Below are 14,457 nucleotides of genomic sequence, written 5' to 3'. Positions count from 1 at the left end.
TACCCTGTCCTGTGACTAAAGTTGCTTGTCACCATACCATATCAGATTGAGGAGCAAGAGTGCCCTTATAGAGGAGACCCCAGAGCGTATCGTTGAAGCTTGAGCTGCAATATTACTCGCTTAAAATCGGTTTTCAAAATTCTCCTCAGCGCGGACCCATTTATTCCTATCATATGGAATAGCATTATTTTCACTCGCAAGGATTCTATTGAGATGTTATTAATACGATAGATAATCTGTGAAAGCACACAGAAACGACATAAATACGAATTATAATTTCACCTTAGAATTAATAAAATAGGACTTAATTCGTTTCTTCAAAATTAAACAGAACTCCCATCTTTGGAATACGCTGCCAGTGTTATGGATGCTCGTGAAATAGGCTTTAAAACTGGGTAAGAACGCGTGCAGAGAAGAGTTACCAGGTACGTGAAAATTTGGTTTGACCATTTTTGGACTAAGTATCAAACAGTATACGTATATAATCAAGTATTCTATTCCTTATATCGCCTCTGATTTATAAAATGAAAATGCAACAATTTCTTCTTGATTGTCGTCGGAGTTTTTCGATCGTTCTTCATACTACTGTGTTAATTAAACTGTCAGTATAGTCATATCGTGGTTATAATATATCGTCGTGAACATAATTTCGTACTATTATTGCGACCGGTCCGCTATCGTAAGATTTTCATTGGCTGTAATCTTATTAATTATTAGTAGAAGTGCAGGGTAATGGATATTTTACTCTTGTAAAATGTTATTTTCGGCTATACTAAGCTAGTTACACAGCGGAACCGTGGTGATTAACAATGAGTAACAACAATTAGTGTTTCCTTGGAAAAAGATATTCGAGGCATATTTTCACGAAGCCTTCCCATGGTGATAGAAAAAAGGTTTACTGCGTTCGTTTGCGATAGTTTATTTTAACGTTGCAGCGATCATGACCGAATATTTCACCAAATAGTTAGCATTGGCTCTGATGGGATTATCAATGTTTTGGTCAAAGTAGGCGTGGCTATCCTACCCAAGCACCCCCATTCCTGCCACACTGCACTCAACGCTTGGAACCAGCGTTGCCCCCTCCAGTATATTTACTCTCCTCTCAATCTCCTTGACTAAAACCAACAACCGACGCGGTAGCACTGGAAGAATGGAGACATTTGAACTTTCCTTAGTGTAATAGGAACTCATCTTTATGGCGACAGTTTCTAAGTTTGCTAAGCATCACAATGCATGTGAAGCATTGTTGATTTTGTAGATTAGTACATAGATGATTACGTGAAGAGTTTCTATACTGATCATAACCTAGAACAACTGGTAAAGCTTACCTGAGAAGCCAGGAATCATTCGAGATATGATGTAAGAGGCGGGTGCTGAAGATAAAATAAACTCATAGGGTGAAAAACGAGGTCATCCGCCCAAGGACAGGAAAATAAAGGGTACTGTTTAAAAAAAATTGGCCAGAGAAAGCCATGATGGAAGGGCCACGCCATAAGTCATTGCAAAAACGGGATTAATACGATTCAGGGAAAAACTAACGAAAAATTCCTTGAGGAAGATAAAGAGATGTGTTCTTGGGGCAGATACGGCCAGGCCAAAGGCAGGATAGCATCAAGACGCTAGCGTGATAAAGAGTGACACGGAATGCAGCAGTATAAAAGTTCATCATAAGCATATCAAATCTACAAATACTCTAAAAGTATAACTAACTCAGTATATAATTTTTGGATTTTTGGCGAACAATTACAGTGAAGTTTTCTCGGGTTTCACACCGGGTCAGGTCCTCCATTTCTCCTTCCAACGTTTCGATGAACAACTCGCCCATCGTCTTCAGGGATTCAGGAATCCCAGGAATCGTTGGAAGGAGAAATGGAGGACCTGACCCGGTGTGAAACCCGATAAAACTTCTGAATTCCTGAAGACGATGGGCGAGTTGTTCATCGAAACGTTGGAAGGAGAAATGGAGGACCTGACCCGGTGTGAAACCCGATAAAACTTCACTGTAACTCAGTATATTTACAACCTCCTTGGGTGCACCCTGTTGTGGCATGAAGAACATTAAAAGCCACGGTCTCAGGCGTTATTTTGTGGAATTGCTTCATTATAGAATAAAATAAAATAAGTTTAAAGTTATTTTATTTTATTCTATAACATTAAAAGCCGCTAAAGTGACCATATTTACTGAACTACGCGCTGATAAAAATAATTTTTTCAATTATTTTCTTAGTGTCAATTTCACTATCCGTTTCGAAAAGACGCATTCGCACTGCTATCTCCAAGCTTGCTCTATTACCAATGACAAAATCTGCTTGGTCCGCTTCGGCCATCCGCGTTCGTGTGTACCCACAAACTAATCTCTGTGGGCCTTACGCGCGCGGATGATCCGCGGGGCGGAGGGGCCACGCCGATGGCTCCTCCGGGTGCGGACGGTCCACACTCATTTGTAGGCTTCCATTAATCTACATACATCTACATAATACCCTGCGAGCCACCTCTAGGGTGTTTGGCAGGGGGTGATCAATCACCAGAATGCAGCATGCAATTGGACTGCAGCATGCACACCACACGGTCCCCAAAACGTCACGCATACTAAAAAATTATACTACTTTATGCTGTTAGAAATAATAATAAAATTAAGAAACATGCATTAAGTTTTACATAGGTTAGTTGGCTACACCACAAGTCAGGCAATCTATTTATGAGTTCAATCGCTGCCGTTATAATCTCTTATTGATCGTGGAAAAAATGGCATTCAGAATCTGTCTGTTCTACAATACATCTCTCTTATTTTATTTATATGATCTGATAGGTATGTTGGCGTCCGCAAAATATGGTCAACTTCGTCAGAAAAGACACTGCTTTTGAATTTATCTAAAAGGTTTAGTCTATTCTTCAATCTACGGTCCGACAGAGATTCCCATCCGAGTTTATCTAAGAGGTTGGTTACACTAACAAGACTATCGTAACGACCTTTCACATACCTGGCAGCTCTTCTTTGCACGCGTTCTAACTCCGTTATTAAGCCTTTTTCATGAGGGTCCCAAACACTGGCAGCGTATTCCAAATGTGGTCTAACGAGGGAGAAGTAGCTAATCTCTCTCACTTTGTCGTCGCCCTTTCCTAATATTCTTTTAACAAAACCCATTTTACGATTAGCTTGACCGGTTATCTCTCGAATATGTTTATTCCACGATAGATCATTATTGAGTCTAACTCCTAGATATATCACGGATTCAGCAGTCTCTAATTGGGTATCCCGAATTGTATAGCTACATTGTAGGGAGTTATTCTTCTTCCAGAAATTCATTACGACGCATTTTTTCAAATTTAATTCTAACTGCCATGCATCGCACCACGTTTGGATAGCAGCGAGGTCATTCGTTAGTTCATCTATATCTTTGCTGGAACGGATTTCTCTGTAAACTACACCTTCGTCTGCAAATAATCGTAACTTACTGTGTACTACTTCGCCAAAGTCGTTTATATAAATGTGTAAGCTTCCATTAACGTCAATGGAACCTTATTCGAGTGCGTTGCGAGGACCGGCAGCTTATGAAACGGGCCTTAGATTTTCTTACTCGCGCGGAAACCCGAGAATATTTTATTCATTATAACTAAACTATATAGCAGGGATGGCAACGGAAACTAAAAGAGAGTCAAAACCAGTAAAATGTCAATGGTTTCGTCCCCGGGAGCGAAATGTAGAAACGAAGCGAAATGGATTTAAACCCGTGGAGCTAAACTCAGGGTTGAAACGAAATCGGAGTCAAAACTACTTCGGGTGGAAACCAAACTAAAAATCTGGTAGGAAACGAAACGTAAATAATGTTTCGCATCGCAGGGACCACGTGCTTTACCTTTAATCAGTTTAGTTTCGACCCACTCACTGAGTACGAAGTGTGGTTGAATAAAATTGAGGTTCGCCCTACCGCCCTGAGACCTCTGGACGAAACAAAACTTATTACGTTTCGCACTGGAGGGACCACGTACTTCACCTTCGAACAGTTTAGTTTCAACCCACACACGGAGTACGAAGTATCTTTGAATGTAGTAGAGGTTCGGCCTTGCGCCATTAGATTCATGGGGCACTCATATTTTGACCACTAACAGGAGAACGGTGAACGCAAACTGGCCATTTACTTTTTAAGCTCAATTTTTTAACCTCTCTACACGTGTGTCAAACGTAATGGGTCGAAACTATTCCCTCTTATCCCCTCCCCACTCAACTTTTGGGATCGAAACTTAGCTATGAACAGCGGAGTTTCGACTAATTTAGTTTCATTCTCGGGAGTAAAGTCTCGTCCAAAGTCGAAACTAAACTCCTTGGTGATTTTAATTTCGTGCAGGAACGAAACTCAACCTGGGCCTCTTATTTTCGTTTCCCTCCGGGTCTAAACGAAAATTTTCGTTTCGTTTCGCTTGCCATCCCTGCTATATAGAAACTTACAATGTAGACATTACTCACTAGAAGTTTTAAAAAGTATGGATTATGATTGTACGAAAGGAGGAAAGAAAATCGTGAGTATAATGCGGTAAGGTTGAAAAGGAAGGGTTTGTTGGTGGGGGGGAGGGGAGGGGAGGATTGAAGGGTAGAATGTTGGTGGGAGGAGGTTGAAGAGGGAAGGGTTTGGAAAAAGAAAGAAGGAGAGGACAAGCCGAAATGTATATATATCTCCCTCTCGTCCTAAAACGCCTTACACGTCCAAAGTGCTCTGAAAGGGATTCCGAGCAAATTACCTCCACAAATCTTCCGCGGCTCCCCCCTCCCCTACTTCTCCAACCCCCTCCACTCCTCCCCGACCATCTCCTTCTATTTCCGCGTTTTATTTTTCAATCTCTCGGATTGATGGGATTTGAAAAGGGAACACCCGGTTTGGCTCCTCTTCATCGACTTCTCCCCTCCCCCCCTTATTCCTCGTCTGACGACGACTCAACCCGCGTTGAAGGTTTTAATTCTGTATTTTTTTAAACTCCCCTACGAACCCATCCAACGGCGTAGCGTCCAATGGTCTGGATATATTCGTAAGCCAGCAATGTCAAGATTTGTTTGATGCAGTTCTTCACTCCGCTCTCCAGTAATCTAATATTCTATCTATTTATCATTTGTTTTATCACATATTTTTTATTGTATGCAAATAAAGTCATAGGACAGGAAAGGACTGGGTGGAAACACACAGTAGATAAAGGACGAGGACAACGGTGCTGTGGTGGATGCTAAAGCCAGAAAATGTGGCCTGAGTGGAACTCGAACCCAGGACCTCCAGGTTGCTGGCTGGGTGCTTTACCAGTTGCGCTACCTGGACTTTCTTCTATAGTCTGAGGTTTCAGGCGAGATGGAGTGGAAACGTGACATAATGAAGATGAAAAAGCAGGAGCAATTTCCACAATTTTACATTTATTAATACTACCGGTTTCGCTTTTTAGCACCATCAGGTACGTGAAAAGCGAAACCGGTAGTATTAATAAATGTAAAATTGTGGAAATTGCTCCTGCTTTTTCATCTTCATTGGACTTTCTTCATTTACTTCTTTTCCTCTCGTATTCATCCGTTGTCTAAGAAAGACTCTACCCGCGTTGAAGGTTTTAATTCTCTATTTTTTTAAACTCCCCTACCAACCTATCCAACGGCGTAGCGTCCAATGATCTGGATTTTATTCGTAAGCCAGCAATGCGAAGATTGGTTTGATGCAGTTCTTCTCACCACTCTCCATTAATCTAATATTCTGTCTATTTATCATTTGTTTTATTACATATTTTTTATTGTACCTATACAAATAAATTCGTAGAACAAAAAAGGACTGGATGGAAATACATACTTGAAAAAGGACGAGGACAATGGTGCTGTGGTATGGATGCAAAAGCCAGAAATCGGAGGGTAAAAATGTGGCCTGAGTTGAACTCGAACCCAGGGCCTCCCGGTTGCCGGCCGGGTGCTCTACCAGTGGCGCTACCTGGCCCTTCTCCATTGATTTCTTTTCCTCTCGCATTCATCCGTTGTCTAAGAAAGACTCACCCCGCGTTAAAGCTTTTAATTCTGTATTTTCTTTTAACTCCCCCTAAGAACCGTTCTATTAGCGTGGCGGCCAATGGCCTGTGTATGATCCATGGATTGCTTTGGTGCAGCTCTTCACTCCGCCCTCCAATCAGCTAATCTTCTATCTATCTATTATATATAATTTTCCATCATTAGTAATTATGATATACAAATAAATTCATAGAATAGGAAAGAAATGGATAGGGACACATAGTAGAAAAAGGACGAGGAACACGGTGCTGTAGTAGATGGAAAAAACCCATACATCAGCGGGGAAAAATGCGGTCTGACTGGAAGTCTTGACACGCTTAAAGTGAAAAAAACTCTAAGGATTCTACACTTCACTATTAATCCTCTTGGCGCTAACCTTTTAGCTGGGGTTTGCTTTCACACGACGTTGTTGGTCTGCGCTCGGAACGGACCCAAATAATGATATCTTTTTCTTTTGGAGCGGGTTATTGGCGATGCAAAGATTCTCCCCAGCGCCCTTGGCGGCCGCGCCTGGAAGCACTCTAACTCAGACGCGTTGCTCGTAGCTTTGTTTACGTTGCGGAAATCATAGACCACGATTATTTGTCGGTGCCGCACTCCCAGAAAAACTGTAGAAACACCACGTCCTGCAGCGCTCCACAGTGTTCAAGTTATAGTGCACCCGAAGTAAGTTTCCATTATTTTCCGAAGGAAGAAAGTTTACGGCAAAAGTGGGTAGTATTACTGGAGATGGGAAAACGGGCTGATCCAATGCACGGTATACGGAAAACGTTTTTTTCATTGTTTGCTGTAACATATGTATACCATCATCATACCTAATTTTTTCCTTTACCTGCCATGCCATGCCTGCCATGTGACCGTAAGTTCCAAGTTTCACGTTTTCTAATTCTCTGGATAATATCCATCCTGAGCAGTGACGGCTCGTGCGTCAAATGATGGGATGGGAACACTCCACCGGGGGGTCAAAAGTTTTGAATATTTTGTGCATTTTGGTGAGTTTTTCAGGCAATCTAGTGATCACTAATACACAAAAGAATCACTAACACTAAAACGCTAACAATCACTAACTCGATTAACTCAATGACAACTAGGTCTATTTACATTAAAACAATTCACACATGATAAGTCAACTGGTCAGCAAAACAAGGTATTATGCAACACTGCAACACCAAGATAATACGGCCGCATCGGCGCGGCGATGTCAACTCACTAGATACGTCGCTCTACGTATGCTCGGGCGGCGTCTCAAGATTTCCATAATGCACAAGCTTAGACGCGTCATAGGACCAACAGCCCCCACCAATACCACTCTTCATGTAACTGCATGGATGGTGATGGATTGGGACGTTTTGGCCAGCGCCCCGCGGCCACAAATGCGAACTTCTCTCGCTATTTTTGCGTGTTTTTCCTACATTTTCGATGTATGCAATTGAAAAAACGCCTTGGTTAATAGATGTATAATTACAATTGAATGAGTATTTAATTTTTTTTTCCTTTTTCAAATCTTTGGGATTGGGGGCGTCCGAGACTCCTTATGGGCAAGCCGCCACTGATCCTGAGGCCTCCTAGTCTTTTAATAATTACCTTTTCTTCTATTTTTGATTTAGAGTTAATTTTCTTATGTAACTCATTCGGAGCCGTTTTTTTTGCCTCTTTCCCCTTCCAATTTGCTTCGACGATAGTCTTCATCAGTCCATCATACATCACGATTTCCTATAATATTCTTACAATAACTTTCGCCATGCTGCTCGGAGTTCATTATGTGAGGAATATTTCCTACCTTTTGCGTATTTTTGCCTTATAGCAGTTGCGCCAAACATTCATCTATGTATCACCACAAAATAGTATTTCCACTAGGTTCAAATGTTTGCCAGCTTTAAGATTTTATTTATTTCGTAAAAATCCATATTTAACTCTCATCTTTCTTCTTTTATTAGGCGGCAATTTAAAATGGAACTGCTAAAATAGTTTATATATTCTACTTTGTCCGAATATTTCGTTTATTTGGTCAAACTTTTCTGATTTGAACTGGGTAGGAATATAGTTTGATCTACGATCCTGTCTATTCTTTTTTCCAATTACGTTGTACGTTTATTTGCTAGTTTACTCTTATTGGACTAATATTTTTTCAAATTCAAACCGTTTTCAATAAACGATATTGCTATCCATCGTCATAGAATGACTCTTTACTGGTATTTCACTGGAATGTCAGTGTCAGTTAGGCTGAAAGATTGAAATAGAAGGGAGTTTTCATATCGAGAATTCGGAGCAGTACGTCTCTTGCACCTTGTTAAAAATTTCTAATAACGACCGTCAGCAAAATAGTAGTGTACGGTCGTAAAATTGTGGATGTGGAAATAGCTTTACAAATGGAACAACTGCAGAATGGACCAGAGCAAAAAAAGTCACTATGAGACAATAAAATCTGAACTCGATGACAAAAATAGGCCTACCATAACGCCCGAGCAGTATATGTTCGACAATATTGTTTTATTACACGTTAAAGATCTAATTTTTTCCCCGAACCAATCGATTCTATTCCACTGGACCAGTTTTGCGGAGAGAGAGAAATTAGAAACGCAATTTGTTTCTGAATTCTTTTTTTTCCCTCATTGTTTCGTATTGAATCCATCGACTCTTCCACGTTTTTTTTCGATTCAATTTATTCGAATGTGTTATTCGTGCGCGCAATCAAAGCTCTTCCTTTCGATTCGAGACAGCGAAATTGTGGTCGGTAATGGAAGTGACTCGAACAGATTTGTCACGAGGTCGAGATTAAATTGTAGCGACGACTCTCAGCTTCCAATCATTCTTCAGGTTTTTCGCCCCCTTCGTCTCCCCCCTCAATTCGGTGTACAAATCGCTCTTTTCCTTATAGGGAAATTGGAACCACTACTGTACGATCTTCCGGTAAATTTCACGTTGCTCCCTGTCCTTACAATGGGCCCTGATTTTGTACTAGCACCTGTCACTGACACTGTCACCCTGTGACTCCTAGATGTTAATCTGTGATGCTAGACCACCTCATGATCCTCCCTGTGACCCCTAGACTTACTTGTGTTACACATTATCTCCTTCAAAATCCCTGGAGATACAGTAATCAGCAGAAATTAGAGTTCATTCAGCGCTAAAATGAGGACATTCTTCCGTATAACCTTTTTTTGTTTTTCGACAAGCTTTATTTCTCTTTGATAAATGGAAAATAACTGTTTTTAGTATTCCAGCTTAAGGTTACCATTATCTCCTGCTCGACGGGTCTATTTTGATGACCGATTACTCTGTTTAAACTTTTGCTGTCATAATTAAGGTTAAAACATTATAATTACACATGAATTTATTTAAGTACGACCTATCTTTCGACGTGGCTCGTCATCAGCGTCAACGTGGCTACGTCGAAACCTAATTCGTACCTCAATAAATTTATGTGGAATTATAAACTTTTTACTTTTTATTTTGTTTGGTCATTTCCATGAAGTCACGCCCGAGACAACAAATTATTCTGCTATCATCTTGATAAGATCAGGTTAAATAAAGCAGGCCGTATTTTACATTTGCTAGCCTCGGTGTCGGCGGGGTAAAGTCCTCGCATTCCAATTAAGAGGTCGAGGGTTCGAGTCTCGCATGGGCCGGATTCCCCTATCCAGAATATGGTTGTTCGTGAATGTATAATTGTTTTAATATTTTTGTTGAATACCCCGGGATAAAGTAGACAATATGAGCTCTATTCGGTGGTTTGGAAACAAAATAAAACAATAATTTTGTTGGCGTCTCAAATTTGAAAATTTAACCTTTTATCCACAATAATACAATAGAAGATCCTTAAGTCGGCCTCCAGATGCGTTTAACGCGCAATTTCCCCCCCTCCCACTCCTCCACTCCATTCTCCTACTCTTCCTCTGCGAATTAAATGGGTTTAAAGAGTAGCCAGTCACGTCGCTGACGGGCTTAAGGATCCGAATTTTACATAGAAATTAGGTATAATTTGGGGTGTTAACCGAAATTAATAATCATAATGATGTGATTTTTCGATTCCATAAGTTTTCTATGCCATTCTTCGTATTTGCAAATAACGTGCTGCAAATTTTTGAAAAACATTTGATTGCTTTTGTATTCATCGCTGTGATGCGGATATTTTTGAAAACCGATTATAGCGCGACCGAAATGGCAGCGAAAAACAACGAAAATGGGATGGGGCCCTCTATATACAGTGCCTTGCCTTTACCTGTATGCGACTGTCTCGAAGGTATTTTTACTCGCTTTTTTTCATAAATTGCTTCGTCTGTTTCTCTCTTTCATCGATGGAATGGTGTAATTGTTTTTAACAACTGTCCATATCCGGATCGGCTTTAGCTTTTGCACACTTGCTTGCTTCTTATGCCAATAGCAATATTAACTTAATTTCCAACTAGAAAATTGTTCCGAATCATCTCAATAGATGGCGTTAGTTACAAATGTTTTGGCTGAAATTTCTTGAACAGCTCCGGTTTAATCGATTTTTATGATTCACTTCTAAAAAGTAGAAATAATAACATAAAGAGATGAAAATAAAAACGCGCTTTTTCCTAAAATAGTATAAAATGCACAAATAAGTAAAAAATATGCTTTTCATCAATTTGAGAATACACGGTGGGTTCTGATTAGGTTTATCACAAATTATTGTATAGGAGCTTGATAGATGAAGTACAAAGGTAAGTAATCAAAATCCATCCTTAATTCTCTGATTGCTGGAAAACTTATTTTTTTTTTTTCTGCAGTGCAATACATACTGTTTTTGTAGGAAAAGCGTACTATATATGTTTGTTTAATTTTATTCTTATTTTATATTTGAGATGCAGGAGATTGTTGAATAGTGTCGATCCAACTAATTCTGAAAATTTCGCAATCATATAACGTATAGTATGCGAGTAAACCATTGCCAAAATAAAAGACCGGCGGTCGAAGTACACGCTCATTCAACAACATTTGCTAAGGTATTGAGCCCCAATACGGCTTATAGGTTTTGGTGCATACTCATCCATGGTCGTGAGTTACCTGTCGACCGAAAGGGATTTCCGGATCTTGAATTCCGTTCCAGAGCCCTATCGTATGGGGCCAAGCGATTGATCGTCTGTAACACAAGGTGATGGTTGGTATAATGGCGTCTTGGGCGCCGAATTCTGTCCCTTGTGGGGTGAATGGCTTGAGTGGGCAGTGAAAGAAAATCCCACATGAATGGAGAGGCCCTTCAAACCGATTCCTGGGACACAATAGGTGATAGCGCCCAGCGTGTTGTTCGGAAGCTTGCATAGCAGGTGGCGAACTGCTTTCTCCTTCGAAGGCTATTTCCAAAGGGGGCCAAAATATAACAGGTGAAGGGATTGCGATTCAAGCATCGCGTTGTAGTTGCTTGAAATCGTTTGGATTTTATTAGTTCTACACTTTTGAATTGCCATTAAATCTGACAATATGATGGTTTCCTATCATTTTTTATTGCCTAAATCGAAAGATTATTACTCACGGAGTACATATTTCACGCTTTTAGATTTTTAACGATATCTAACTTTCGCAATTGAATGAAAATTGAAAATTTTCAAGCGCGCGAAAACGCGACGGCTAAGTACTGTATTAATGCTGGGAAAAGCCCATGTGACGTTTGCCAGCTGCTGTGTGAGGCCACCTGGGTGCGAGGCTATGAACGCCGCTACGATGCGGGCTGCTTGCGGACGAGCATGGCGGTAGCCTAGAATACCCTACTAGCAGGTAGCAGAGTACCATGCTAGCAGGTAGCGCTTGGCTTAAGTAAGGATTATTAATTTCCTATCAAACGAAGGAGACTTTCCCACCACAGGCAACTTTAATGGACGATTTTTAAGAAATGTTTTCCTGATCTCTGTGCCTCATGCATGCATTGGTAATCTCAGACTATGTAAAACTCCTTTCTACTCGTACAGCATCTAGGTCTCTGTGATGTAACGTGGAGTAGCATCGTATGGGCGCCAATCTGGCCTTTTTCAAATGAGGTTAAAATTGACCATTCCCATTCATTAAAGCGGTATTTCTAAAACCAAATAATTTGTATATTATGAATACACTAATGGTGGGTAACGAATCGCAATCAATGCCTTTCGTTTTCTTTGATGAAGGAAACTAACCTATTTTGATTAGGCTACTTTTGAAATGGAAGTTAAGACATTTTTTCAGTGCCGAGTGTCATCTGTTAATGCCAAAATTGTGTGTTGTCTTCTTGAAATCATCTGTATATTTACGTAATTTATATTAGATTTAATGGAGATAGGTGTACTTATTTTGTACCTATCATAATACCATAAAAAATTAAAAACCAAGTTTCATAATATGCGTAGCATGGAATCCTCCATTTTATGATACGTCTTCTAATACGTACCCTAGTTTCATATATCTTTAAAACATGTTCTTTCCTAGAAAACAATTTCAAGTGCTGTGTTGTTTGTTATTTACTCATTCGCATCACTTTTATAATCCTGCAAAATCTAAAAAGCAATAGAAGAAACTTCGGCATGGAATTAAATGCTTTTCTTACGGGAGGAAAATTTGATATATTGGGGTATAAACCACCCCAAGAATAGTTTACTTCAAAACTCCTTTCTTAGTGTTCCTGCAGACCCAATCTTTAAAAGTTTTCGCCTGCAATTTGGACCGTGCGTTGATGAATACGTCAGGCAGTCAGGACAAGCTGTAAAAATTTTAAAATCAGCCCCAAAGTCACAGAACGGATTGACATTGAATTTTGATATCTTTCCCTGAGTGAGACGAAGATGTACAGAATCTCGAGAATTGCCTCCTAACGTTAACCTCCATTTTAATTAATTTGAAATGCATGAGAATTTAAAAAGTTTTCAAGGCAAAAGTAGTATTGTGATTGGAATCAGACATCACTGTCATCAAACACTGAATTTTAGGTGCTAAAAAACTAAAAAGTTAAAACTAATCTATTAAAAATATGATATTAAGGTCGCTGCTGTCCCCATGTGTATTTTCTGTCGCCCAAGCCTACCCATGGTGCGACGGCGAAATAAGGCGAAAATATCGGGAACCCCCTAAAGGTTGGGAGTTCTCTGAACTCTTTTTCTGCGGCGGATGTGCCGTACAAGCATTGCGGCTGTCGGCGAGAGAGGCCGTTGTATCCGGCTGCGAAAAAGTTTACCCTCACTCTCCGGTTGAGTTGTGCGCGCGGAGTCGCAGGAAAGAACTTCCTTCTGCATTTCCTCCGTGTTCTACTTCCCCTCCCCCCTCAGTTACAGAAATGGGACGGCATGGGGATCACACGATTGATTCGGAAACTTTTGCATGCCGGCGAAAAAATGAGAAACAAGGTGAAATTGGAAATGGGAGAAAACACGCCATATTTTCACCGCCCAAGGAAAAGTGGATGAATTTATTTATTTTTTTTCCCCCTTTACTGAGGTGAAAACTTTTTGTCCATTCTCTCTCTCGCTCTTTTTCTCTTTCCAACTTTCCTCAGCAACCTTTTTCGTCTCTCCCGTTACGTTCTCTCTGAAGACAACAATGTTTCAACCCAAGCCTGCCGACGCAGCGGGGCTACCATTCTCAGGGGAAGTGATATCTTTTTTTGAGCGTGTATGATGGCTATGCAGCAGCAGGAACGTTGGCGCTATAATGGAAACCCCAATCGGGGGGAGGGGTGATAAGAAATGTGTCGAAATTGATGGAATAAATACGCAAAACATTGGTGACCAAGGGATACAGGTGAGTCTGTTCTGTGCTGATATCGAGTGGAAAATCAAATGCGCTTCTAAATATGAAGTTAATCTCGTATGTTCTCTCTACCTAATTTATGTGACTATTTTTGTTCAACCCTTAGAGTACCTACCTCTATTTCTGTCAATATTCATTTTATTTTAACATTAACTATTTTCTCCAAATTATAAAAAATTAACTAATTAATTAATTAATAATTAATAATTAATTTTATTTTATTTTTTTATTTTAAAGAAATATAACCACATACAGCACATGCCATTTTATAGTGGCCAGGCAACAATACATAAATTAGAGGACGAAGACGCAATATAACATGTAAAAAACAATAATTACATTTACAAAAACAAAAGGACAACAAGAAACTGCAGTGACAGATTACTTCGGTGACAGATAGGATAGGGAAAGGCTTATGAAGGATTTCAATGGAAGTGCAAAGGGGTCGATGTGTGGAGGGAGTGAGTTCAACACAGAAGTAATGCGGTAGAAAAACGAACGTTTAGTGAGTGAAAGTCTAGGAATGGGCATGTGGATTAGGGGATGAGAACGGGTAGGGCGGGGTGGAACTTTAAAATTGATAAAAGAGAGCAATGCTGGGCAGTTAATTATAGAGAAAATCCCAAAAAATCGTCAAATAATATAATAAAAAGGTGAAACCACATATGATAAAGATTTCATAAAGTTTTTGAACATAT

The sequence above is a fragment of the Ischnura elegans genome, chromosome 12, assembly GCF_921293095.1.
Source record: "Ischnura elegans chromosome 12, ioIscEleg1.1, whole genome shotgun sequence".
In the NCBI taxonomy this organism is placed as follows: domain Eukaryota; kingdom Metazoa; phylum Arthropoda; class Insecta; order Odonata; family Coenagrionidae; genus Ischnura; species Ischnura elegans.
This window is presented reverse-complemented; position numbering follows the sequence as displayed.